The sequence below is a fragment of the Cupressus sempervirens genome, chromosome 4 (assembly GCF_028749045.1).
Source record: "Cupressus sempervirens isolate cs-2001-9-10 chromosome 4, ASM2874904v1, whole genome shotgun sequence".
In the NCBI taxonomy this organism is placed as follows: Eukaryota; Viridiplantae; Streptophyta; class Pinopsida; order Cupressales; family Cupressaceae; genus Cupressus; species Cupressus sempervirens.
In genome coordinates, this window is record NC_143121.1 from 157,011,968 (window position 1) to 157,036,757 (window position 24,790).

Consider the following 24,790-nt stretch of genomic DNA (forward strand, 5'->3'; position numbering starts at 1 on the left):
GCCTCATCAACATTAATCTCATAAGGCATTGGCCTGAGCTATCTCACCCTTGGAACAACAACTTGAACATATGTGAAATCAAAATCAACTAGAAAATAAACATCATTGAAATGCTTCTCTACTAGTGATACTAGAATCCTTTGTCTTTGTTTCATTGGCTTCTTGAAGTCTTCAAAGTAGCTAGTCATCATAGACTCAAAATTATCTCCAAGTTGCTCTATAAATTTACCAGTTTGCTTTGCAACTAACCTATTAGTCTTTGAAGCTATTTTCCCAAATGTGGGAAAAGTGTTCTTCACATAGAAATATATAAAAACAAGTATTGAACCAAAATTGTATTGCACACTTTTTGTTTTCCTTATGGATCCTAGATTTTTAGATAACTACTAGAGTTCTAACTTGGTAAGGTCATAAGAATGGTCTTTCTTCACAATCTTGTACCCTAAATCCATAGCCATATGTGGTTATGTGGAATAATTCTCATTGCAAATGCAATTAGGGGATCAGTAATTGGATCTATGTTCATCCCTCTCTTCTTCCATAGTGCCCCTTTATTCTTCTTAATTTCCTATTTTGCATCACTCCTCATTATCTTAGGTCTATCTAGGGTTGGATATCCTGTCACTCTATGAATAATCCTCTTTGTGATTTTGATAGGACCATCCTCTAATGATATAGAAATATCATGAATTCTATTAAGAACAATCTTTATCCATTCTATCTTGAACACATTTAGAAAATCTAGGGCATGGGTTAACCCTTTTCTCTCTATAATCTTGTATTCTTTTTTCAATACTCTATTCTTATTTTTCCATATAACTTTCTTATTTCTATGTCTCCAATGCTTCCAACCTTATAACTATAGCAACACCTTACATCTTGTTCCATCAAAACTTGTGGTGGTATCATAGGTAATACATCAGATGGGTCCCCTTTATATGAAATGTCAAGAATTTCCCAAAAATTTGGTTGTTTAATATAATTACTTATCAATTTCAAATATTTAAAACTTCCTTTCCTTCCTTAACTATAGTAGCAGAAGAGCTAGATAATATAACAACAAACTAGGGTTTGCGTAAATTCAAGTAGCAGTTGAATTTAGCTAACAATTTATTGAATCCTTTTCTCCAATTCATCATCAAATCTTTGTGCTCTCTTCAATCTCAAATAATATAAAATGAGTAAAAAAATTTGACCATATATCCCTTGAAACTTCACAATTAATGCTTACTACTTATATAGTTGTAAGCTCAGCTCCAATAGCAATTTTGACTCACTTAGCTTCCCTGTAATTCCTACTATGCTCATCAACATATCAATCTCGGCGAACATTATCACCTTCAATAGCTAAGCAATGATTAACTTTCACTCGACAACCACAACGAAAATTTTCATGCTCAGCAACAATATGAAAACTTATAGGTTTCTTCTAAGTTATAACCAATACTTTTGATCTCACTTCATGCTTATATGATATTTTAAGAACTCAATCCTTGGAACTAATGTATAATTGAACTTTGAAATATTATTCCCACACATACCTCTTAATTTCCTAGTTAGGGGTGGTGTGATCACTTGATCCATTGGATGAAGTGATCCCATCTGAACTTGATGTGATGCAATCTTCCTTCTTCTCCCATGTCTTGTTCATTTGCACTCTAACTTCTTCAAAACCAACCTTTCCTTTGCCATTATTGAATTCATTATTAGTTACTTTTGACCTTGTTGGACAATTTATGCTAATGTGATTAGAATTCAAATAGCTAAACCATGTAGTTTGACTCAATCATCTTTTGTAGTCATTTCTGAAATATGTTCTAATGCAATTTTCAACAAAATGTCCATACTCTTGACAATAGTGAAAATTATACCTTGTATTGTAATCCCAATTGTAGGATCTATCAGTATGGTTTACCTTGGCTTGCTTATTTGATGACCGTTTAGGCTTTGATCTACACTCATATGCTCTATGTATATTCTTCTTACAGTTGTAGTAGTAACCATCAAATATTTATGTACTTGATCTTTTGCTCTTGCATTCATGTGCTTGATGTCCTTGATTATTTCACTTATGATAGTTAGCCATGAATTTCTTCTTAGGTTTCTACTTTGCATTGTTTCTCCTGCAAACATTTGTTGTATGACCTATCTTTCCACAATTATGACAAGTGGGTTTGTAGTTCTTACCTTTGTTGCTTATTTGTTTACCACTTTTAGATGATTCTCCTTCTTTAGTACTAGTGTAACCCAATCTAGTAGTATCATTGTTAAATCAATTGCTCAAAATACTCAATAGCTTCACTAGGCCTGTTGAAACTTTCAAAAAAATATTTTTCTCTTTTTAGATCATTTCTTAGTTGTTCATTCTACAACTTAAGTGTTGTGATCTCAATATCCTTTCCATTCAATTAATGATTAGCAATCATCATTTGATTCAATGTTTTTAGTTGCATGTGAGAAATCTTATTCACCTTTGATGTCTTCTCTTCCAGTCTATTCATCAGTACCTTTTGTCATCTTCAATCATGAATTTATCCTCTTCATCTTTCTTTTTCTATTTGGTCACCTCGCATAGCAATACCGATTGGACTTCTTGTTCTATCTTAAGATTTCCAACCTCTTTAGTCAGGGCACCATTCTTTTCTATCAGATCTACAACCAATGCATCAAATTCACTTGAGTTTCCATCTGAAAATAATTCAGTAGTTTTAATCTCTTGGTAATGTGTGTCATTCTATTCAATAGCCATATCTTTCCTTCTCTTTAATGAGCACTTCAACTCATATCTTTCTTTGTTCATCTTATGTAAGGCAAGTTGGATTTTAATCTTTTAGATTTCTATCTTCAAGATATTTCCTTAAAGCTATAAAGCTTTCCTTTCCATAGAACCAATGCTCTGATACCAATTGTTGAAAATACAATAGGGAAAGTAAACTCTTTTTTTTTTGGGGGGGAGGGGGGTGTGGAGAGGGAATCAGTCCTTCAAAACTTTAACCATAATTCATTCACCACACATCCATCTCATAATTTTCATGTAAACTAAAATAGCTAGCTAAACATATTCACCCATATCATGAAAGAAAATAAAATTCAACATATGTATGACATAAGATATTTGGTTACACAAAAAACCTCCAATGAGAAGGTAAAATTAGGGTGGGGATGACACCTAAAAATCTCCACTAGTATGGTAATAAAGTATATCCAATGAAGGCTACAATATTTGATCATAAATTATGATCTACCCTATGAAAGCTCTGCCTTATTAAAGGCTTACGAGATTGTTAGGTCTTACCCCATTAAGGGATTTCAATACCTTGTTAGAAGTGTGCCTGATTAAAGGACTTTAACTTACAATGAAGTAAGCACCCTATTAAAGCATTTATAATAGCCTGTTAGGACTACTCTATTAGGAGATTTAAATGATTCACCTACAAGAATGTCTAAGCAATGCTCCTTTGCTTAGCACTCTATTGCTAGAAAACATATCACCTTTCTCCTAATGTGTACTTCATCCTCTTTGATTATATGTATCACTTCTATCCTCTAACTCCTTTCCTCTATTCTCCTCTACGCAATTATTCAATGTATCTCAATTCACAAGTCCTTAACCACTATGAATGCTCTATTTGTGCATGCAAAATTCTCCCTTCTCACATTGCCCTATATCATCTTTTAGGGTTTGTCCTCCTTATGAAGAATTAGGTGACATAGGGTTAGCCATGAAACAATGATTATGATTCACCCATTTTGAAACTTAAAACATCTCGTTAATTGTTTGTGATGCAGGAGCATCCAGAGGTATAAGGGAAATCCCGTTTCACTCAAAAAATGTACTTAGAATTAGTTTTTGTTTAATGTGTTTTCAGTTTTGGACACCCATTTGGGTCAAATAAAGGTTCCAACTCTCACAGTTCAACTATCAGTGTGCTAGAAAATCCTAAAAAAATAGGAGCATGCAAATGGGCCATCATTTTGGTAAACTAGAAGATGTGAATTGGCCAGATGAATGTAATTGTGATTTAGAGCATTCCAAAAAAAGAATCAGATCAAAAGGCCCCACGGTTTGAAAGTTATTGCAGTTTTTTGGGTTTTGGAGACCTCCTAAGAATGCTTCAAAGTCAGGTTAGGGGCATTAAATAACTTCAAAAAGGGCCAAAAAATGGGGGACGAGAAAAGCTGGTCCATAGGGCTATAGAGAGCTTTGAGAGCTTTTCGAAAATGTAAACGGTCTGTCAATCAGAGCTACAGTTCAAAAGTTATGCCTCCTAGAAGTTCAGTTACTGTTTTTGGATTCTTCTAGATTTGCGCCGACTTCTAATGCAGCTTCTAGAACCTTCTATTTGGTCGATGGATGTCTACTAGCACTTTCTAGAATGTACTCCTAGTCCTTAACCCTTTGGGGGTCTATTTAAGGAGATTTCTGGCATTGTAAGAGGCAGTTCGGAGTGGAGTTTGAGAGGAGGTATTGAAAGGAGAAATTATCTCCAGATTTATGCTATTGTAAGCCCTTAGGGCATGTTTCAAAGTTTATTTTCCTGTATTGTTTGTACTAGCTTATTTTCTCAGTTAATATAAATTTCCCTCTCTATTGTGTCCATTTTGTTCTTGGGTTGTGTTCCCATCAAGTGGTATCAGAGCTGGTTTTCCTGACTGTGTAGACAGAGCGCCGACTGTGAGGCAGTTTGCACCAGGACTATGTGGTTATGGGTTTGAGTTAAGAAGATGCCTCCATGAAGAGAGCGTGGTGGAAAGGCCAGAGCTATTAATCTTGAGGAGGTTAGAGCCCTCCAAAGGCAGGTACAGGCATTGCAAGAGGAGCTTCGTAGAGGAGAAAATGTTGCCGCAGGTGATGATAGTGAGGATGAAATGAAGAAGAAGTAATGGAACCAGAAGGGGAATTTGACAGGGAAGTTCTGAATCATGCAGAGGAAAGGCTTTTTAGGGCCATCACTAAGTTTGGGAAAAGACCCACAATTGAAGTGGGTGTATTTTCAGGAAATCTGAAACCAGATGAGTTGATCGATTGGATCAATGAACTGGAAGAATACTTTGAGTATAAGGATATCAGGGACCCAAATAGGGTTAAGTTTTCCAAGGCCAAACTGAAAGGCCATGCCAAAATCTAGTGGCAAGAGGTTCAATTGGAAAGAAATAGAAGAGGAAAGGAGAAGATCACAAGATGGGATCGCATGGTGGACAAATTGAAGAAGTAGTTCATTCCTATGGATTATGAGCTTGATTTGTTTAAGAAGATGCATGGGTTAAAGCAAGCAAGAAGATAATTCCAAGAATATATAGAGGAATTTTATCGACTCTTGATTAGAGCGAGGCATGTAGAAGCAAATAAGGAGAAGGTTGCTCGTTATATCAGTGGGTTGCAACCTAGCATCCATGAGGAATTAAGTCTGGTAAGAATGACCAGCATTGAAGAGGCATACCAGTTTTCCCTACGAGTTGAAGAGAAGCTGAATAAAAGGTTTGAAGGAAGACAAAGAGGGTGCGGTCAAGGAGGAAGGGGAAGCGGTAGATCATCTAGAGGCCGCAATGAAACCTAAAAGAAAAATGAAGATGTGGGTACTAGTAGGAACCGAAGGAATGAGGGTTTCAATCGCTCCCATGATCAAGACTTTGGAAATCAAAGAGGAAGAGGTAGAGGACATGGAAAAGGAAGAGGAGGATTTTGTGGTACCTATTTCCATTGCAATGAAGAAGGTCATCATGACTTTGAATGCCCTCAATGACAAGGAAGGACATATAGGAGAGCTGAGGGCCAAGCTAGGGTTGCTCATGTGGATGAGGATGCACAATCATCACATTCAGAGGATACAGAAAGAGGAGAGACCTTGGTAAATGAAAGAGTCCTACTAAGTGGTGAGATTGAACCAGGACAACGGAGGATTTTTTTCTGTACCAGATGCAAGTGTGAGGATAAATGTTGTGACGTGATCATTGATGGTGGTAGCACCGATAACTTGGTATCAGAAGAGATGGTCTCTAAGCTGAAGCTCAAGAGGGAGAAACATCCCCAGCCCTATCGGATTGCTTGGGTAAAAGATGATCATAAGGTCCTGGTAAGTGAACAATGTTTAGTGAAATTCAAAATTGGGAGTTACCATGATGAAGTTTTCTATGATGTTATTTCGATGGATGTTTGCCATCTATTGTTGGGTAGATCATGGCAGTTTGATAGACATGCAGTACATGATGGGCATGCAAACACATACTCTCTGACAAAGGATGGAGTTCACCACAAATTGAAGCCCATGAAAAAGGAAGGTGAAAAGGTATGTATAAGTGCTAGGATTTGTCTTGTTGATGAAAGGAAGTTTTTAGATGGCATGAAACATCAGCATATGTGCTATGCTTTGATTCCTAGGAAAGATAAAGAAGGTAGTAGTGAAATACCACTTGAAGTTTCAAATTTACTAGGGGAGTTTGGAGATATTATCTCTGATAATGTTCCAGATGGATTGCCACCAGTAAGGCAAATCAGTCATCAGATAGATCTGATTCCAGGAGCTAGTTTGCCTAACAAAGCTGCTCACAGGAGCTATTGAGGAAGGGCTTGATTCGAGAGAGCCTGAGTCCATGTGCAGTACCTGTAGTACTCACACCAAAGAAGGATGGAGAGTGGAGGATGTGTATAGATTCTCGAGCTATAAATAGGATAACCATCAAGTACCAGTTTCCTTCACCAAGGATGGATGATCTTATGGATTGCTTGAGTGGAGCTCAATACTTCACAAAGATAGATCTCAAGAGTGGCTATCATCAGATATGAATTCGAGAAGGAGATGAGTGGAAAACAACCTTCAAGACCAAGGAGGGTCTTTATGAGTGGCTAGTCATGCCCTTTGGATTGACGAACGCCCCAAGCACCTTCATGCGGCTCATGAATGAGGTACTTAAGAAGTTCTTGGGAAAATTTGTTATTGTTTATTTGGATGATATTTAATTTTTTAGCAAGATTTTGGAAGAACATTTATTGCATATTCATAGTGTCCTTGAAAGGCTAAGGGAAGAGAAACTGTTAATTAATATGAAGAAGTGTATCTTTGCAAAAAGGGAGTTAGTCTATTTGGGGTTTGTTCTATCATCCAAAGGTCTCAAAATGGATCCGGAGAAGGTAAAAGCCATCTTGGAATGGCCTACTCCAAGGTCTACTACTAAGGTAAGATCATTTCATGGTCTGGTTATTTTTTACAGGAAGTTTATTAAGAATTTCAGTGGCATATGTGCACCCCTAACTGATACAATAAGAGGGGATAGAAAAGAGTTCAAATGGACTGCAACTGCTGCGAGAAGTTTTGAATTGCTGAAGAAGAAGGTGATAGAACAACCTGTGTTGGCACTTCCAAATTTTAGAAAGGTTTTCTACGTGGATTGTGATGCTAGTGGCAGTGCTATTGGGGCTGTATTAAGCCAAGAAGGTAAGCCTATTGCATATTTTAGTGAAAAATTGAATGATGCAAAGAAGAAGTATTCTGTTTATGATCAAGAGTTCTATGCAATAGTTCAAGCCTTAAAGAAATGGAGGCATTATTTATTGCCAAAGGAATTTGTTTTCTATACTAATCATCAGGCATTACAATACCTAAATAGCCAAGGTAAATTGAATCAAAGGCATATGAAGTGGGTAGAGTTCTTGCAGAGCTATACATTTGTGTTGAAGCATAGAAGTGGAAAATCTAACAGGGTTGTAGATGCACTAAGTAGGAGACAGTTGTTGCTTACAGCAATGCAGGTTGAAGTAGTTGGGTTTGATGAACTCAAGAATTTGTACCCTGAGGATCCTGATTTTGCTGAAGCATGGAAAGCTTGTAAAGAACCTGTTGCTGTAGATAGAACCAAGTGGTTAGACTATTTGATTCAGGATGGCATGTTGTTTAAAGGTAGTCAATTGTGCATTCCAAGGAGTTCCATGAGGGAAAATCTGATTAAGGAGAAACACAGTGGAGGGATGGCAGGACATTTTGGTCGAGATAAGACCATTGCCATTCTGAGAGAACATTATTTTTGGCCTCAAATTTCACAAGATGTGAAGAAGTTTGTACAGAGTTGCCAGGTTTGTCAAGTTGCCAAGGGGTTTAGTCACAATACTGGCGTATATCAACCATTGCCTATTCCATCAAGGCCATGGGAGGACATAAGTATGGATTTTGTTCTTGGATTGACGAGGACACAAAGGGGTAATGACTTAGTATTTGTGGTAGTTGATAGGTTCTCCAAAATGGGACATTTCATTCCATGCCACAAAACTCATGATGCTGTCCATATTGCAGACTTGTTCTTCAGAGAGGTGGTGAGACTACATGGTCTCCCAAGGAGCATAGTTTCTGATAGAGATACTAAATTTGTGGGGTATTTCTAGAGGACATTGTGGAAAAAGTTGAGAACTAACTTGAAATTCAGTTCCACGCATCACCCACAAACTGATGGCCAAACAGAAGTGGTAAATAGAAGTCTAGGCAATTTGCTGAGATGTTTAGTTGGGGATAAGCCCAAGGGATGGGATTTGATTCTACCACAAGCAGAGTTTTCTTACAATAACTCTATAAATAGGAGTACTGGAAAATCACCATTCCAAATTGTATATGGGAGTAGCCCAAGGACTACACCAGAGCTGAGGAAAATAGAACAAGGGGAGAGGACAAGTGCTGAAGCGGAGGAATTTGTTGAACATATCAAGCGTCTACATGAGGAGGTTCAAGCACACATTACCAAGATGAATCACGAGTATAAAGCTAGGGCTGATCAAAGGAGAAGACATAAGGAATTCCAAGTAGGAGATTTAGTCATGGTGCACTTAAAAAGAAAGATTTCCAACCGGTACTTACAACAAGCTGAAAATGAAGAAATTTGGCCCCTGCAAAATTCTGAAGAAACATGACTCAGGAAATGCATATGAAGTGGAGCTGCGAGATGGTATTCACATTTCTCCCATTTTCAACATTGCAAATTTAATAGAGTATCATGATGATGGTGTAGATGAGGAGCTGGTGTTAGAGCCATGTCCCATTCCTGCTTCTAAGAAAGAGGAGATAGAAGACATTCTAGATCATCGTGTGGGTAGGAGTACCAGAAATAGGCAGTATGAAGAGTATTTGGTCAAATGGAAAGGATGACTGATCGAGGACTCAACTTGGATTTCAGCAGCTGAGGTTTCCCATTTGAGATTTCCTCTACCATTCATAAAGTGACAGGGTCACTTTTCAATCTACCTTGGGTGTCTGATGCAGGAGCATCCAGAGGTATAAGGGAAATCCTGTGTCACCCAAAAAATGTACATAGACTTAGTTTTTGTTTCATGTGTTTTCATTTTTGGACACCCATTTGGGTCAAATAAAGGTTCCAACTCTCATAGTTTAGCTATCAGTGTGCTAGAAAATCCCAAAAAAATAGGAGCATGCAAATGGGCCATCATTTTGGTAAACTAGAAGGTGTGAATTGGCAAGATGAATATAATTGTGATTTAGAGCATTCTAGAAAAAGAATCAGGTCAAAAGGCCCCACAGTTTGAAAGTTATTGCAGTTTTTCAAGTTTTGGAGACCTCCTAAGAATGCTTCAAGGTCAGGTTAGGGGCATTAAATGACCTCAAAAAGGGCCAAAAAATGAGGGACAAGCGAAGTTGGTCCATAGGGCTATAGAGCACTTTGAGAACTTTTTGGAAATGTAAACAGTTTGTCAATCGGAGCTATGATTCAAAAGTTATGCCTCCCGAAAGTTCGGTTACCATTTTTGGATTCTTCTAGATTTGCGCCAACTTCTAACGTAGCTTCTAGAACCTTCTATTTGGTCAGTGGATGCCTAGTAGCACTTTCTAGAATGTATTGCTAGTCCTTAACCCTTCGAGGGTCTATTTAAGGAGATTTCTGGCATTGTAAAAGGCAGTTCAAAGTGGAGTTTGAGAGGAGGTACTAAAAGGAGAAATTATCTCCAGATTTATGCTATTGTAAGCCCTTAGGGCATGTTTCGAAGTTTATTTTCCTGTACTATTTGTACTAGCTTATTTTCTCAATTAATATAAATTTCCCTTTCTGTTGTGTCCATTTTGTTCTTGGGTTGTGTTCCCATCAGTTTGGTTGCATGTACTGCATAGGGATTTGTAATATAGATTTGTCCTTATCATCTCAGAATAAAAGAAATCCTTATGTCATCTCAAAAATGGTTTACATAGAAGTTTGTGCCATTACAAACAACTATGTCCAAAACTATTTACTCAGCAGTTGAAGTATCTGATGCTCAACATCCACTATATCTTCAATGCTATAACTTAGCCTCTAAATGACCCAGCATCCATTGATCACTTGACATCTAAATGATTTAATATCTACTATCTCCTTGACACTTGAGTGACTTAACACTTTCTAGTTACTTGACACATACTATATATTTGACAACTTATTCTCAACATACATTACTTGTTCGACATGAACTAAGAAAATGACTTAAGTGTGTTGTTACTCATATGTCAATACCAATCTGAGATTAACAAACAATAATAACATGGTATGTAGACATCACAAAGCTTTATATGGTTTAAAGAAAATACCAAAAGCACAGTATGAAAGGCTTCACAATTATCTTGTGAAAATTAGATTTGAGAGGATTGATGATAACAACAATCTATACTTGAAGAAAGGAGGTAAAGGTATTTTACTAGCTGAATTTTTTTTTGATGATATCATATATTGAGGCCAAGATAGATTATGTAAAGCATTTGCAAATTAAATGAAGAAAGAATTTTAGATGTTAATGTTTGGAGAGATCAATTTCTTTGTTGGTTTGCAATTATATCAAATGAAATATGGTATATACATCACTCAGTCTAAGTATGTGAAGGAAATATTGAAACTTCTTGGACTATAAGATTCAAAACTAGTCAACACAACTATGGTGATAGGGCACAAGTTTTCAAAGAATGATGATTTAGTTGATGTGAATCAAACATTATACAAGTTTACGATTGGAAAATTGCAATATGTTGTACATAGAAGACCTAGCATTGCATTATCTAATGGGATAGTTACAATATTCTTTGCTAATCCTAAGGAGAATAATTTTATGGTTATTAAGATAGTAATGAGATAATTGAAAGGAACAGAAGACTACGATCTATACTATAAGAAAAATGAGAAGTTTTAGTTGATATCCTACACTGATTCTGATTGGGCTAGAAACATTGATTACAGAAAGAGCACTAGTGGAGGAGCATTTTTCTTAGAAAAGAGGTTGTTACTTAGACTAGAAAGAAATAGAACTGCATACCTCAATCTACTATTGAGGCTAAATATGTTGCTACTAGAGTAAATTGTACAAACATTGTATGGATCAAACAACTACTCAAAGGTACGATGGAAGAAATCACTACCCATGTGATACTTTATTGTGATAATACAAGTGCTATAAATATAAAAAAGAACCTTATGATGCACACAAAGACTAAGAACATTACAATCAAGTATCATTACTTGAGAGCATTAGTTCAAGACAATGAGGTGAAGATGGAATATGTGAATACAAAATAGAAGATAGCTAATATCTTCACAAAAGCATTACCTAGGGATGATCATGAGTATCTAAGAGGTAAGCTAGCGATGATACCCCTATCCAAAGATGATTAAAAGGCTAAGTAGTGTCCTACATCAACTAGAGTTGAATGTCATAGCTTAAACATTGACGCAATGGATATTACTTTAGAAGTTGCTTAAAGTAATCAAAGAGCTAGAAAAGTAGATTAGTCACAAGTAAGGTGATAGAGGGAGAAATTGAAATTGTTAACCTCTGCATGTTGGGATGACAAGTCTTTAGCATTATTGTCAAAGAGGGAGAAATAAAGAAATAAAGGATGCCAAATAGTGACAAAGATAGTATAGTAAAGGGAAAAATACTTGAAATATCTACTCAAAGAGAGATAATGTTCCTTATGTTTACTACAGAGGGAGAAATGACTCAAAGGCATATATCTACCTAGTAAGAGGGAGATAGTGCTAAGGGTGATATAATAATAGAATAGAGATACCTGAATATTAGAAAGAGGGAGTGATCAAGAGGGAGTCATGAGGATGAGTTGATTTTCTATTGATCATAAAAGAATTTTGTAGCCTATATAGAAGGTGAAAGTTGATGATAGAGGGAGAGATTTCAATACAAGGACTTATTTTATTTTTGGTATGGTTTGACATCAATGCCAAAGAGGGAGAATGTTGAAAATAGATTAATATAAGTATAAGACTATAATTTTTAAATAGTTATTTTGGCATTTATGTGAACTTGCTACTTGCTTGTAAGACATCTGCTTAGTTGATTTTAGTACTATCATCTATTTGATTAATGAGGAGGTTTTGGTCAAATAAGATAACAAGAACACCTTGAGGAAAGGTTGAGTTATGATATACAAAAGGAGTACACATATCAGTTAAGATAGTGATGAAATAGTGTATTAACTATCTACTTAAGAATGCAAAGGATGGATACACTAATTAAGAATAGAAGAACAAGCAAGAAGAATTGAGTCTACCAAGCTTGACTAAGTGGATAGAAGGTGCCGAGAAAAGTTAGTGCAAGCCAAGGAAAAAATTAGTTGGAGATAAGTAAAGTGAAGTTTTAGTGTATGCTGAGTGAACTTAGTGGAAGCGAAGTAAAGTTTAGTTGATGATGAGCACCAATAAACTTTAGTTGATGCCAAGCACTAGTGAACTTTAGTGTTTGTCAAGTTATCTAGTGGATGACGAGTGGAGGAATAGTATGGAAGCCGAGTGATTGCCTATTGATTTCAAGTGCTAGTATTCATGTTAAATCATAGATTTGATGAATCTAAGCCTACTATTTTGTTTCTTGAATCATACGAAGTGTGTAGAAGATAACTATGATGAGCTCGTGGCATAAAATTCAAGGTAAATCATTTTGAGGTGAGTTCATAGGGGATTGAGGGAAAAGTTTCTAGAGGAACCAAATGGAAAAGTAGGTAGATTCATCAAGTCCTACCTAATCCTACCTAACCCTAAAATGGATGATCGAGGTTGACTAAAAAAATATCTTAAATCTCTATTTATAAAGTGAGCTAGTCAAAAGCAAAGGTCATCATGTGGGAGAACCTAAGGAATATAAGGAGTCTAGGGTATTTGTTCATTCAGTGGATGAATAGAAGAGATTTCTATTTCAAAGAAAAGAAGGAAGGCTTAAGAGTATGAATTCTTGAAGGGTGAACAAGCTATAAAAGATGAAGTGTGTGAAAACCAAGAAGAATGGAGGACTAAAACAAATATCTTTAATCTTTAAGTGAGTTGTAAATTGTTATTAGATCAAGCCTTACTATTACTTTCTAATAATTGTATTAGTCTAGGGTAAATCCTTTTGATTAATGTTCATCTAATAATCATTTGTAAATCCTTTAACCATGTGACATTCCAAGTGCATGATCTAAATCACTCTAACAAGGCTCACTCCTAATAGGGTGATTAAAATCCTTTAACTAGATCACATTTAATAGTGGCTATTGTAACCTTTAATAGGGTTGGCCTTTCACATGAAATCACTTTAGAAGAGTGAGAAATAGTATCATGTTATTGGTGTGTTTTACCAAATTGGGTTTCTATGTAAAATCCATGTGTCAAATGTTTTGATTGAATATGTTATGTTTCATGGTTACATTTTTGCAAATATATTTTGACTGAGGATAATAACCTACAAGTTTAAGTATTGTATGATCTAATGGATGCACACATATTAATTTTTTATGGATATGGGTTCACTAAGCTATGAAAAGTTTGATTTGTACATTTGGACCTTGGATAACTGATTCACCCCCTCTCATTTATTCTAAAGAATTCCAATGGAAATCAATAGAAGTCGAAAGAAAATCAAGAGGTGTCAAGAAAAGATGAAAAATAGTGCAAGCCAAGTGATTGTTAGTATATGTAGAGTAAAGTTTAGTTGGTATTGAGTATCAGTAAACTTTAGTATTTACTGAGTGAAATAGTTCTAGCTGAGTCATTGAATAGTATAGTTGTCAAGTGACAACAAATAGTATTAAATCAAAGATTTGACAAATTTGAGTTGACTATTTTGTTTTCTTGAATTGTGTGAAGCGTGTGGAAGATAAATATGACTTGAGATGGTGGTACATAGTTCAAGCAATATTGTACAAGAAGTTTCTAGAGGAACTAAATGGAAAAGTGGGTGAATTCATTGTATCCTACCTAACCCTAAAATGGACGATTGTGATTAAGTGACAAAAGATCTAAATTCTCTATTTATAGAGATAGCTAGTCAAAAGAAAAGGTAATCATATGTGAGAAGCTAAGGAAGATAAGAAGTCTAAGGTATTTCTTCATTTAGTAGCCAATCATAAGTGATTAGAGTTAGCGTAGAAAACAAGAAGGATTAAGAGCATGATTGTTGGAAGGGTGAACAAGTTATGAAAAATGAACTATGTGAATGCCAAGAAAAATGGAGGACTCAAACAAAGATCTATAATCTACAAGTGAGTTTAATTTATTAATCATATCGAGCCTTATTGTCACTTTCTAATCATTGTATTAGGTTGACCTAACAATCATTTATAAATTCTTTAATTAGGTGACATTCTAATGGAATGGTCTAAAGTCCTCTAACAAGGCTCACTCCTAATAGGGTGATTGAAATCCTTTAACTAGGTCACAATTAACAATGTGTATTATAACCTTTAACAGGGTTGTACTTTCATAGGGCATCACTGCAGAACAATGAGAATTAGTAGCATGTTAGTGGTAATTTTTCCAAAATTAGGTTTTCACATAAAATATGTGTTAAATTGTTGGTTAATAGTTTGTACCTCTTGCTAACTAGTCTTTACCTTGACTTTAGATGCTGAGAATGTGAGGAACAAAAGGATGTCACCAGAAAATGGGTCAGTGTATGTGTTATATTACTACCATCTAAATTATAAGGTACAAATCCCTTATATGCAAGATATGCAATAAATTGTGTTTTTAATACATCATTGAGATAGAGGTATGTTCTTAACCTGAGAGTAGAAGAAGATAAACCAAGATGATCATAACTACAAACACCACAAGCAAAAATAGATTTGGACAACTTATAACACCTACTAGAATGGATATCACAAGTTACCTTAAAGCCCTTCTAATACTACTCCTACTTTAATCTAAATGCAAATTAGTCCTACTAAATGCAATGTAGGGAGAGAGAAGAGATGTACATGAAAGATGAAATGAAATCCTCCTTATCTAATAACCCTTTACCAAAATTGAATATTTCAAGGAATTAATAGCTTCAAATGCATCATTCCTAAAATCCCATAGAAACTCATCTGAGATGCAAGGTTAACTCAACTAAAGGAGACAATAAAATGAACCTAGGTAAGCTAGTCCTAAATGGAATTAGAACATCACATTACCTAACTTAAAAAATCATACAAATCCTTCATTCTATCTAACTCTTCAATTCTCACTCAACATTTGGAAATGAAAGGAGGGAAGTTTGGATAGAATTATCAATCCTTTCTATTAACTTAGAAAATTATATAGAGGCCACCTCTCAAGGTTCTTGGCTAGTTACATTAATAGAGCACTTGAATTGCTCAAAAATCCAATAGTAACCAATTACAATTCAATTCATCAAAGAAGGAAAATATAAATGATTAGAAACCCTAAAAATGATTCATATTCTTTCTAATTTGTAACACCCACCTTAGCACCAAAACTTATACTTCATTTCTCAACAATTACTATAGGTTTGAATTTTTGTCATCGATCTCCTATCAACAATCATGATTAAATAGGGAAAACCCTTTTTATTTTTCCCATATCATTTCTTCGCAACTATCATTCATAGTTTTCCTTCACTCAATGCAATGATGTGATGATTGTTTAAAATTGACTATTAATATCTTTCATAATTTTGCAACTCAATTCTTTGACTTATCCTTTAACCCTATGAAGCTGCAAAAAGGAGTTTCGCCACTTCCTGACTTAGAACTTTTGCTTATGACTTAACCATGAGATGATGTGATAGCCATATGAAATTGATTGTTATCATTTATCACAACTTAAAAACTTCACATGTCTCCATTCTACTAACCACAATGACTTAGCAATAACTACACATTAACCATGATCACACTTTCACAACACCAAAATTAACTATCATTTTAAACATATAATGTTGCAATGATTGACTTTCATTACTTCGCTATATTGACTCAAGGTTTTATTTAACTTCCTGCAAACATGTGAATACATACTTTTTCTTCATCGTGAAATTATCCTCAAGTTACCTTCAACTTCTTGAAACCATGCAATCTTTGACATTTATAGCATCATAACTTGAAATAGCTTCAATGTATTCTAACATGTGACCTTGCGATGACTGTTTGAGGTTGACTATTATCATTTTCCCTGGGTTGCAACCTAAAAACCTTTAACTATCTGATTACCCATGACAATGTGATTATTTGTTTTAAGGTTTAACTATTAACACTTTCACCAGGACACAACTTAAAATACATTTAATGCTCCTTATCTATCAACCTTGTGAAAATTGTTTATCTTAAATGTTGTCATCTTTTGCATTGTCACAACCTTAACTTCATGTTACCCTTACTTTCCAGTGACCATGTGATCTTTGGTCTTCATAGCTTTGGAACTTGGAAATTGTTAACTACGTAGTTACTTACAAGGATGAAATCACTGGCTAGAAGACTATTTTTTCTATGTTGACACCCTAATTCATGGTCAAGTTAAACTGCTAGTGACTATGGACCTTTAGCTTTTTGCTACATCGTAGCCTTAACCATAGGTTACTCTTAACCCTTTGCAAAGATGGAAACATATGATTTTTTCTCTATCATGGCACTAGCCTTAGGTCATCTTTAACCCCCTATGATGATGCAATCATTGGTTTTTGTTGTTTTTCCATATTAACTCATGATTTATATTTAACCCTTGTAACCATGTGATCAATTACTTGGCTACTTCACTATGTTCACTCATGATTTGTCTTTAACCCTTGCAACCATGTGACAATTTTTGATCTACTAAGATCTAACGACTAAGAAGATACATCTCTAAGGACCATTATAATTTCATCTTAAAATGTCATCCACTAATTTGGTCTTCATTTGAAAATCTAGATTTAATCTTTGAGCCATTTGACTTGTCAACCTTGCAACACGGACACATGGATTAAATATAAGCCATCAATTATATTTTAAAGAGATTCATACCACCTTTGACTAGGTTTTGTTAGCATTTTTTATGATTTATCTACTTCTCCGACATTTGATCAACTTCTCTAGTTTCCATGGTGTTCCTGTGATCTACACCTTGGTCTTGAGATTTGATCCAAATGCTTTTAGTTGCCATCTATTCTAAATGCAATGTGATCTCTTCTTTTAGATCTATCACGCCTTCAATGAAATTCTTGATCATAGAGTTAGGGTTTTCTGAACAACTTTCTTTTCATATGGGAAATCCATAAACTTACCTACCCTTCCCTAATCACCTAATATGAACAATTTCATTAGATTTATTTTGAATGCCCACCTAGTTGTACGCAAAGGAATAGAAGAGAAGAGAAGTTCCTTAAAGGAAATCTAGACAAAAACATGACATCACATTGACTTAATCCTAATCCTAGAAGTTTGAAAAATATAGGGGCCTAAAATAATGGCAATAGTTAGGTTTGAATGGGGAACTAGGCATGTGAGTGCCTAGGCATGAACCTAGAAATCTCTAGTTTCACAAAAAGTTTGGAAAAAACAAACAATAATAGGGTACCTACTTCCTTTATTATAGAAAACAACAAATAGAAAAGATCAGTTCCTTAGTCCATTAAGTTGTAGAGTCTAAGGTGGTATAGGGAGATGTTATGGATTTGGGTGGTAAGGAAATAGGGTAGCCAACACAAAGGAATAAACACACAAAAAGAAAGGAAAGCAAGGAGAGACAACTACACTAGAAAGTAAGAAAACACACAACCTAACTATTAACTATGTAAAGAGGCAAGATGAATCTCATCTTATGAAACTACCAGAAAATGATAGTCAAGTGAATCCACTTATTGATTGACTAAAGTAGGATATCTTCCTCCAAAACTAGTTTCTCTCTATTGCCCAATTTTGAGTTCATTCCTTTTTTTCTTTAGGTTTTAGTCAAGTCAAATTTTTCATTGACTTGAGTCTAAAATCTAGAAATGCCCATAGAATGACCTCTATTCCCATCATTCCTTTGAGCTAAGGGTATGTTTAGGATCATGGTCAACCAAAGTATACTCTTAAGTGGCAATAAAAAATTAGAAAATCAGGGTTACATAAACTTGAAGTGCAATTTTCTAGTTGTTATTAACTTTATATTAAAAAGTTGAGAGAAATTAATCTCTGGCAAATTTGAATCTAGCAAATTCAAAACTCTACAAAATTCTATTTTTTTTCCCTTATAGTAAAAGAAACATAGAATGTGATGCATCTTTTGGATTTAAAAAATATTGTACCATTTGAAAGTTATAGTTGTTTTCCAAGTAGCGTGTCAATTAGCACTTTATACATAACTCCATTAGAAAATAAGTAATAATTACTTACCAAACTCATAGTTTGACAAATCTTACATTTATGAAAAGATAAGAAAATTCTTAAGAAACCCTTTTCATTTCGTCAAATTTTGGTGAAAGAAAAGTCATCAGCTACATTTTTGAAGTAAAAATCACATAAAATAGGCCAAAAACACATTTTTAGGATGTTTTTAAAGTTGACCACATAGGTTTGGTATCAAAAGATATAGTAGACCTTATAAAGATATTAATTATTTTCATTTAGTATTAGGGTGGGTGGGAAAAAAGTTGGAATAGATTTTGAAATGGTTTGAGATATTTCAAAACTACAGATTTTTCAAATCGCCACTTTTTGGCACACCATGATCCTACACATACCCCTAACCTAATGTGGGAAATCATCTAAGTGTTGCACTAGTAAAAGGCTAGGTGATTTAGGGTTTTGGTGGGTTGGTTATAAGCATATCCTTGATGTAAAGAAGGTCTATAAATCCTAAAGATTCATCATTTATAGTTATAAAAGGATTTTGAAGACAAAGATTTGTAGTAATCACATTTCAATGGAATATATCACAAGTGATTGAGCTTAGAATGTAGAGAAATCAATTTGTATTAGTAGCCTATGTGGATGAGAAGAAAATTCAATCAATAGAAAGAATGCATGCCATCAGTCAATTGAAAAGTCAATTGTTCTTAGAAGTGGATCCGTCGTTGTTAGATGAAGAGAAGATCCATAATGTTTGCATCATCCCATATTGTCTACATTAATGCTCAGAGAAAGTCGTGAAGATGTAAAAAAGAGCTACAGTTAGATCAAAATGATTTTTGCAAGTTTGTAGGAATTTTAAGTTAATCTAGAGTTAAAGTAGTGATAGAGCGAAACTAAAGAAATCACATGATCATAGGGTTGTAGACAGGTTAAGTTAATCATGAATCAAGGATGAAAAAAATGAAAATATAAGTATTGTTTGGTCATCAGAAGTTAAGGAGAACCTAAATTTAATTTAGTGAAGGTGTGATTATGGTTAGGTCATAGTTGTCTCTATTTTAACATGGTTAGTAGAGCAAAGATATGATAAGTAGCAACTTGGCAAAAAATGTTAACAATTAAACATTGAAACAACCATTGCATGGTCACAACATTAAGTATCAGGTCAATATGAGAAGCTTTGAAGGTGTGACATCAAGGAATTTCTTGATTTCAATCTTGGCCAACAATTTAAAGATGATAGTTGTGAAGCTGTAAAATGCCAGAAATGGCTGCTAGGTGCATGATCACAGCTCGAGGCTAACCAATGGAAATCTAAGTTGCAAAGGTACACACAAAATAAAAATATCATGACACATGGAGTGAGTGGACCCACATTGTATTATAGAATAAAGAGTTAGCATCTTTCATTCTTGACCATAAGATTTAAAATATCAACACTAGTCACGCATTGGCAAGTGATTAAGGATAACTTGCAATTAACATAGTGAAGTTGTTAAAAGTCAAAGATTGCATGGTTACAAAGGTTAGCCATAACCCAAGGTTGAAGTTGTGAAGGAGTGATAATATGCATTTGCATGTTCTTAAGGGGTTAGATGAAACCTTGAGTTAACTCAATGAAACATTGAAAATTGATTGATAGCATCATCGCATTGGAAAAAGATATCCTGTGAATAAAAAGAAGCCATGAGAAAAAATAAAGAACATTATTATGTTTTAATCATGATTGTTAATTTGAGATCAATAGCCAAAATTCAAACTTGCAATGATTTTTGGAATTCAAATTATATGAATACAACACCAACAAAAGGATATGGAAGAAATGAAGATTTGCACGGGTTTTTTTGAAGCCATATGAAGATAAAAAGTCATTGTGTGTTTTCAGAAGTATCATGAAATCAAAATTATTGATGAGAAGATGCTACATGTCTGTACCATGTTTTATATTAGGTATTTTCATATTTTATTCTTATTCTTCTTTTATTTATGTGATTGTTTCTCTACTAGAATGGAGGAATGACATAAAACTCTAAATGTAATTTCTTTTGATAATACAAATGTTGGCAAACCTTATGGTGAATTGGCTTTGTAATTTTATTTACCTAACTTTTTTTCATGTTTTCTTTTTCTCATAGATAAGTTTTGTATTGAGAGTTAAAGGATGATTACATGTGGTTTTGTGATCACCTCGTGGATTCCATTTCACTATGGTATTTATAATATAAGTAATTCCATTTACTTTTTCACATATGGTTCTCCTTCACCTCTTGTTTATTTCATGGCATGTTAGAAGTAGTTTCATTGAGAATTAAATAATAAATGTGGTTGAATCTATTAGTAACTTGTTGGATTCTATTTCATCCAAGTCTAATTGCTAAAGCAATTCTATTTGTCCTCATGTGCATCTCCTTCCTCTCCTCTTTTGCATTTAGATAATTAATATGCATTTAGAATAGGAGTAAGAGTTAGAAAATCTCAAGATAACCTACTATAGTTATTCCATTGGGTGTGGTAGGTTTTCCCAATGCTTTTTCCTTGAATTTTTTTCTACAAACAATTTGGTTAGCCTTTACTGCTCATAGGTTAAAAGATTATTTTTTTGAAAACTTTTAATTTAATAAAGATACATTAATTTCACATCATTGAAAATCCTAAAGGAGTTGTACCTTGTAATTTAGAGTGAATTGATATAACACATACATTGACACATTTTTTGGTGACATCTTTTTGCTTCTCCAAAATATTGGGCATTAAAAGAGTCAAGTTATAAAATCTAATAGGAGAACAAATTGTTAACCAAAAATTTATTTGGCGACTCTAATAGGGAGAATTCAAACAAAATCTCTAAAGAATTCCTCTTGATAATTGGTTTGCACTCTAATTCCATATATTCGAGTTGCAAAATAGGTCCTGCAGATGTAAGGTGTTTTCCCTAATAACCTAATACTAGTTTTATAGCCTTAACCTACTAGAAAAGAAGAAGCTAATTCAAAGTTGAGGACTAGTAAAGTTTCCTTGATCACAAGGGTTATGGTAAACTCAAAACTTTTGGTAATATTATGACAAGCTAAGTTACTGAGAGGGGAGGGGTAAATTAGTAACTTCTAAAACTTTTATCCCAATTAGCAATTAATCCTTTATATGAATTTTGATCTAACTTCATGCATGAGAAACTTAGAAAACATGAAAGCATACATAACACTTTGACACAAAGATTTGGTGACCCAGAAACCTTCCAAATAGGAAGTAAAACTAAAGTGGGGATGATACCCACAAGCTTTAGTACTGCAGTATAAAGTTGGCTTGCTAAGATTTATAATGATCACTTATAATGATCTTCCCTATTAGGAGCAATAAGAACTGCAAGTTCCACCTTGGAAAATGATTTACAAACATACAATAAAGTATGCACTTAGTAAAGGATTTACATAAGACTATTAGGTCTACCTTGTTAAAGGATTTGACTGATCCACTTGTTAGGATGTAGTAGCTAATCTATGATCTACAACTTGGTTTGCTGAATGAGATTTCTGTAAGTGTACAAATCACCTTCTGTGATTGATAAATCTTTGTTCCTCCTTATACTGTTGTAGCCTTTGTAATTTTCTCTTCTCTAATTAATATATTTGTTCCATACCATTGCATTGGATATGATACAATACATTGCATATATACCAATCAAATTACATAATTACAAAGTCAGCCACAATACAAGTTTACACAAATATTACAAAATCAGCCAGAATGTAGAAACTCAAGTTTTGAAGATTGACTTAGTGAGGTTTTGATACTCAGCATCCACTATCAATGCACTTAGTAGACATAGAAGCTTGATCCATATTTATCACTTTGAAGTAGTCTAGAACTTGGTCTGCATTGGTGACACGATGAATACTATGAAACTCATCATATAAATTGAATGACTTGGTTATCATTGCATAGCTCGGTAAACACTATCACCTTGAGATCAGTATAAACTAAGTCACTTGGCTAACATTGAGTAGCCCATTCAACACTGGACTCACATCACATCAAGTGGGAACTTGGTAACCATTGCACAACTTGGTTTGTACTGGTAAACTTGACATACACTAAGATGTTTAGTTTACACTGTTGATATTCACAATAGTTGTAACTACTTGGCATACACTAGAATTTGTCCAAAGGACTCAGTAGCAATTGTAGAACTTGGTAACAACTAAAATGCTTGATTAACATTTTTAACTATACAATAAGCTTGGTATGAACTCATAATCTCTTCTCTGATTAATATATTTGTTCAATACCATTGCATTGGATATGATACAATACATTACATATATACCAATCAAATTACATAATTACAAAGTCAGCCACAATACAAGTTCACACAAATATTATAAAGCTAGCTAGAATGTAGAAATTTGGGTTTTGAAGGCTAACTTGGTGAGGTTCTGATACTCAAAATCCACTATCAAAGCTTGGAATCACCATGCACTTGGTAGATGTAGAACCTTAATCCATATTGATCACTTAGAAGTAGTCTAGAACTTGGTCTACATTGATGATTTGATGAATACTATGAAACTAATCATATAAACTGAATCACTTGGTTACCACTACATAGCTTGGTAAATACTATGACCTCAAGCTTGGTATAAACTGAGTCACTTGGGTAACACTGAATAGCTTGGTCAATATTGGACTTGCATCACATCAATTGTGAAATTGGTAACCACTGCACAACTTGGTTTGCACTAGTAAACTCGAGAGGCACTGAAATGTTTGGTTTATACTGTTGATCTTCACAATATTTGTAACTACTTGACATACACTAGAATTTGTCCAAAGGACTCATTAGCAACTGTAGAACTTAGTAACAACTAAAATGCTTGGTGAACACTATTAACTATACAATAAGCTTGGTATGAACTCATAATATGAATAATTGTATGTCACTATTAACAAACATGATTGAAATTTCAACAATCTCCCCCTTTGAAATTTGTGACAAAAACACTTATCAGTCAAAACTAAATTATCCATCACCTTTTATCTCCAACTTGGTAGAGTATACTATTTTTGAGATTTTTCAAAATTGTTTTTGTAAAGAATCCATTTCTATACATGGTGGTGCTCCTCCATAGATATATACTAGTATACTATACATACAATACACATAATCGACAATTCTATCAATATTCTCCCCCTTTGTCCTTATACCTTCTCACATCTATATATAGATATCTTCAATCTTCTCCCCCATAACTCATCATTCTCATGTCTTCTCCCCCTTTTCAACAATAATGCCAAAGATTTATTTGATATATTTATATAATAATGCCAAAATAAGACAAAAAGTTTGAATTTACCTAGAGTGCGATAGCCAAAGTCTTGTCCCAATTTTCTTGCAAGACCTTTCTTGTGTGCAATGCCACTTGCACTTCTGCTAAAAGTTCAATCATATGGTCTACAATAGAGAAATTATTATCATGGATGAGGGTTTTAGAATGCACAATATGATCTTCTTGAAATGTGCAGAGCTTGAACTTGGGTCAAGCTACAACTATTGAGTGCTCAGCTTAAGATCTTCATTGATTTTGGACAATTTTTCCTTTATTTCCTCAGTGAAATTTGAAACATCACATAACTTACAAAAAAGTGATGATACATTAGTACAAGAGGTTTCTAGAGAGCCCAAAATGGTAGAGAATTCTACTTGGTAGATGGAAATCTATTTATTCTCTACTTTCTACATTAACTTGTATTGTCCATCTAAATCTTCATTATACTTCTAGACTACTTCAGCCAATTGATACAAAAGTGGTGGAGAAGTATCAACTTCTATACCTAAAGCCTTCGTCAAAATATTCTTGGCATCTTCAAAAATCTTGAATTCTTTGTCTCTTTCCTCTTTTAGCCTATGTTGCTTGGCTTTCTTTTGAAGTAGTTCTTTGAAGGTTTGTATTTGATCAAGATTGAGTTTTGAAATGTCCCAATTAGGAATCACAATTTCCACATCAAGATCTATATCTTCCTCCTTTTCTTTACCTTTAACCAAAATTTTTGTGCTTGGTTGAGGCTTGGTTTCAATTGTAATTGCATTTATTGTTTGTGAACTTAGAGTGGAAACAATGGTTGAAAAGGTGGAATTTGTTGAAAAGGGGAAATTGCACTTATTGATGCAATACTAACGGATGAAATGGTAGGACTCACTACAAAAATAGATATTAGACTCATTGTAGAAGTACTAGGAGAAATACCTATAG